The sequence below is a fragment of the Octopus sinensis genome, linkage group LG6 (assembly GCF_006345805.1).
Source record: "Octopus sinensis linkage group LG6, ASM634580v1, whole genome shotgun sequence".
Classification (NCBI taxonomy): Eukaryota; Metazoa; Mollusca; class Cephalopoda; order Octopoda; family Octopodidae; genus Octopus; species Octopus sinensis.
The window spans coordinates 96,241,390-96,246,865 of NC_043002.1; the positions used below are offsets into that span (position 1 = coordinate 96,241,390).

The window sequence follows — 5,476 nt, forward strand, 5'->3', positions numbered from 1 at the left end:
ACAAAAAAGGATTAATTCATAAAATATTTTGATTAATACAGAATGAAACAGAAATAAATCTAGAACAGAAAATCATGGATAAAAAAAGAAAAAGAACTATCATATGTTTTTCATTTAAATAAACTAACTTTGTATGAACTAATAAGTGAACATCTTTATGGTTCTTGATCTGCTAGAAATAACAGTCAAATCCTCTTCAGATTACTACTTACATTTAAAAAAAAATATGACATATTGCTTCTGTATTCACTATGCTTATAAATATAAGAGATGCCTTTGATCCACAAGTTCATATTCGTGTTACCTGTGCTCTTATAAAGCTTTTATAGTTAATCTTCAAGTTTACAGGCTACTATGCTATAACCAATGCTTTCTTTTCTGTAGTATGTTTTCTAATTTAATGTGTTGTAATGGCTCTTCATTGTATTGAACTAGTCACGTGGTGTTATACTTGCATAACTAGTGTAAATAATATCAGTCATATACATTTCATGGCAAGCTGGGGTACTGTGTTCTGCTCATGGTGAGGATATTTAAAATTTTAGCATTTTTTGGTAATATATGTTAGTATTAGTTAAGTGTTATGGAAGTTGTGTTTGATTAAGCTGATTTAAAAAGAAAATAATGTTTATCTTCTTCGTTGCTATGGTATCAGTTCACCTGTGGATTGCTTGTTTAAATTTAAGTCTTTGTATTGATTTCTTTCCATAATGTTTGTTTTCATTTTTGACTAATGTTTGTTTTACTCTCTAGATTTCTTTTTATGACGCACATTTTGGGGAAGAGATTTTAAATGCAGCTAAAGACTTTTGTTTATATCTATAGATGCAAACAAGCACAAAATATCTATTGCATTTTTTAAATCTCTTTATCAGCATCTTAAAATGAAATTGTTGTGTTGCTAAAATTTCCTACATAAACTATTCCTAATATTAACCCTTTAGCATTCAGATTTCTTTGTCAAATGTAACATTTATTTATTCACATTGTTTTGAATTAATCACACATGATTTTTGATTCAAGATTTCAATGGAGTGTTTGCATACTTTTAGACTGATATTATAGGGTTGGTGTGAGAGGTTAGATCTGGTCAGTTTTAACATAAAATAGGTATAATATTTGGGCTGGATATGGCCACATTATATGCTAAAGAGGTATGAAGTTGGAGATACTTCCTAAGATGTTTCCTTTTCTTTTATGAAGAATATATCATCAACACATGTAAAAAGTATGTTTTTGCTAGCCATGTAGGATGGCCAACATCCTTGATAGAAATTTGAAGTTACTAGACAGCACCCTGACTACTATTACAATTAACTCTACAGCTGTAAAAGGTCCTTGTTGTGGCATAGGTGTAAAAAGTTAACACAAATAACTTTTAAGATTTATGACAGCTGTTTCAGTAGAGTTCTATAAATGCATTCATAGAAGATTACATCATCTGTATACTGTAAATCCTCGAGTATCGTCTGCCCTTGAGTATAATACACAGGATTTTTTAGGGGGCTGTACCTCTGAAAAACCTAAACCTTGTGTATAATATGCACCCTTTCTCTAACTTGAGTTGTGCGTAATTAAGCCAGCATCACCTAGTCGAACAAACACTTCCATGCATGCATAATACAATATTGGTGATATTCTTAACTGTTATATGGAAATGTAAATATGTTTGCAAATTGTTTTTGTTACATGTTATTTTGTGTTCTGAATACTTATATTTTAATAAATGTTGCTTACTGCAAGTTATGGGTGATTCTTTTGTAACTTCATTGCTTTTAGGCTTAGCTTAAGGTATGTTCACGCCTGACATCACAAATTGCGTCTGAATAAACATTGCTGGACAGCAAATAGAGACACAGACATTGCCTAGAAAATATTTTTCATTTTTAATCTTGTATATAGTATGCACTAGAGATTTTGACCTTTAAATTTTGAGGAAAAAATGCGGATTATACTCGAGGATTTATGGTATATAAAAAGCAGGATGTGCATGTGCGTGCGTGTGTGTGTGTGTGTGTACGTGAATGTAATTTATGCATGTCCACAAATTAGCACACATGCCACTCCAATTTTAGGAGGGCATTCGTTATGACCCTAGTTGTATTTTCGTCAACTTATTTTTCCCAGAGGTACCAGCAAATAACAGTAAAAATAAATTTTTAACCAAAACTTTTGTAGAACTCACCATTGTTTACAAACAGGAGTGAAGTCCCCTTCTAGCGACAAGTAAGTTTTTGTTAAGACTTTTGTTGTTTTTTTCCATTGAGGATAAAAGTGTTTTGTTAATATACGAGCAACCGCCCCAGACACACGCACAAACATGTATGTGTACAAAAAAACATGTATGCAATAGGTGTACGTATATACGTATGTATGTGTGTGTGTTGCCCATATATATATATATATATATATATTGATATATATATATATACTTAAGACTTAATTGTGATCTGAACATAACTGCTTCTGACACAGATCCGGGGGCCCTTTTGGGCATTTTGTTTTCCTTGCTGGAAGGGTTCCCAACCCATGGGCAAAGGGGGGTTTGATGATGGGGGTTGTGTTTTCAAAGGGCTAGCATGTGCAACCTGATCACCTCTGCCAATTAAAGTCCCAATTCATGCGCTCCTGTCGCGACACTGATTCTGCAGAACTGGGTTGGGTGTGAAAAAGTATAAATACCTGTTTTTGAATCAGAGTGGAAAAAATCAATAAACCGATTCCTTATAGGATTACCCAATCAAGTTGTCTGCAACTCATTTTCAGCCAAAAGTTTACCAATTTCAACGGATTTTGCCCAGATTTGGCAGTGATGTTACTTAGTTTGGTTTGAAATAAAGAACTTGATTAGCTCAATAATCCTAGCTTAATCCCAGGCAAAGCCGGGCTATACTGCTAGTAATATATATTTCACTATCATCAGGTAAAATTTTAAACTGATAAGATTTTAAATAGATGAGATTTTTTATAGACTCACACATCCAACATTAGTTGGATTTGTCCAGGTTGATGAATGAATTTGATGGATGGAAACTGAAAAAGGACAACTGTGTGTGTGTGTGTGAAGAAAGTCCTGAAAGTTTAGCACCTATTAATAATGGATATAATGAGAGTTTGAGTGATAAAGGGATTACTAACTTACTTAGTTGTGAAAAAAACACCAACAATTTAAATAATAATAAAATAAGCAACATCAGGAAATTAGATGCTAAAGCTGGTAGGAAGCTTAGGTTAGATAATAAAGATAGTGAAGAGAAAGAGCTGGTTACTCCACCTTACATAGATATGAAAACTACTGGAAATGGGGACATATCTAATAATCAAGTCTGGGAGGCAGTGATAAAGCGAGTAGAGCCTGCCCTTATACTGTTTGAAAGTAAGGACTTCATCTGGTTCAATGTTCCTTACAACTGTGCCATATCCACAAACATATATAGGAAATTTATGGCTATTTTAGGTTAAAAAAAAACAAAACTTCCCAGCTTCCCATAGATATAACAGAATTTTTTCCCGTAAGACAGAATCTCATATTCTACTCTTCCCAATATGGGTACCATATAAGAAAGGTTAAATAAGAAGAATATAAAATTAGCAAGAGGTGATAATGATGATGATGATAATAATAATAATAATAATAATAATAATAATAATAATAATGATAATAATAATAAGAGACGAGGACTCAAAGCAGAGACAAGGACTCAAAGCAGAGAGATAGGACTCAAAGCAGAGACAAGGACTCAAAGCAGAGACAAGGACTCAAAGCAGAGACAAGGACTCAAAGCAGAGACAAGGACTCAAAGCAGAAACAAGGACTCAAAGCAGAGACAAGGACTCAAAGCAGAGACAAGGACTCAAAGCAGAGACAAGGACTCAAAGCAGAGGCAAGGACTCAAAGCAGAGGCAAGGACTCAAAGCAGAGGCAAGGACTCAAAGCAGAGGCAAGGACTCAAAGCAGAGACAAGGACTCAAAGCAGAGACAAGGACTCAAAGCAGAGACGAGGACTCAAAGCAGAGACGAGGACTCAAAGCAGAGACAGAGGGATTTTTAATTGCAGGACTCAAAGCAGAGACAGAGGGATTTTTAATTGCAGCACAAGACCAAAGCCTCCCCACCAGAAATTACCAAAAACATGTAATGAAAAGAAATATTACAAGTAACTGCAGAATATGTGGAGATGGACAAGAAACAATAAATCATATTATCTCTAGCTGCCCAGTCCTGGCTAAGAAGGAATATATTCACAGACATGACAGAGTTGGAACTTACATACATTGGAAGCTATGCCAACATTATGGAATAACAACAGAAAAAAGATGGTATAGGCACACACCAGAAAAGGTCACAGAAAACGAGAAAGCAACCATACTCTGGGATATGCCGATACACACAGATAGAGAAATTAAGGCCAACAGACCAGATATAATTGTCAGAGACCATGAAGAAAAAAAATGCTTTCTAATTGATGTATCAGTACCGGCAGATGACAACGTGTCTCTAAAAGAAATGGAGAAACTCTCAAAATACAAAGACCTGGAAATAGAGGTAACTAGAATGGGGAATCTGAAAACAGAAACAATTCCTATCATAGTAGGTGCATTAGGCATGATAAAAAAATATTCAGACAAATACATAACAAAAACACCAGGACTTACAAACACATATAACATACAGAAAATTGCACTACTAGGCACTGCACACATCCTACGCAGAACACTTTCCATACAATAACCATCAGAGCATCACAACAAATCACAGCACATACCCAAGGCACACAGAGCTACACTCGGTAGTGAAGTGAAAGCACGCTATAAAAATAAAAATAAAACTACTGAATAATAATAATAATAGTACTGTCAACAATAATATAAACACCCACAATGAGAATAGTAACATTAATGGTGATGTGGAAAATAGAAATGGCAGTGTACACATATGAACTATCTTTTTGAAATATATATGTATATATATATGTGTGTGTGTGTGTGTGTATATATATATATGTATATATATATATATATATATATATATATATATATATATAAAAAAATCCTTAAAAAAAAATCCTTAAAAATGTTTTAGCCCGAAGGCCGCGGCCATGCTGGGGCACCACCGCTGAATGAGCTACACTAGTTTGTGAATCCACCTCTGATACGTGGCACTTGATCAACAAGGGAGTTCGATGCTGCTGCCCGCATCCGTGTCTCCTGTCGTGAGGTAGGTTCATCTGGGACTCCCAACAAGAAGAGATCCAGTTTAGTTTTAAAGAAACCCACATCCACACCATGTAAGTCTCTCAGGCATTTAGGGAGGATGTTAAAGAGCTGTGGTCCTCTGAAACCCAAGCTGTTGCAGTATCTGGACCTGTATTTTGATGGTGATGTTGGAATCCTTGGCACCACGCAGCGGCGCCCCGTTCTGCGGTTGGAGTAACTTTGAATGCCAAAGTTTGGGACAAGACCCTCCAGGATTTTC

General features: G+C 35.1%; 1 protein-coding gene across 1 annotated transcript in view; it reads left to right on the forward strand.

Annotated features, from left to right (window-relative positions):
• The first annotated feature begins 1,169 nt into the window (after positions 1–1,169).
• LOC115213298 (4-coumarate--CoA ligase 2-like) overlaps positions 1,170–5,476 on the forward strand; it is a 56,832-nt gene continuing 52,525 nt past the window's right edge. The window contains exon 1 of the mRNA XM_036504176.1: positions 1,170–1,228. The gene's annotated coding sequence lies outside the window, so the exon portion shown is untranslated. The remainder of the gene's footprint in view (positions 1,229–5,476) is intronic.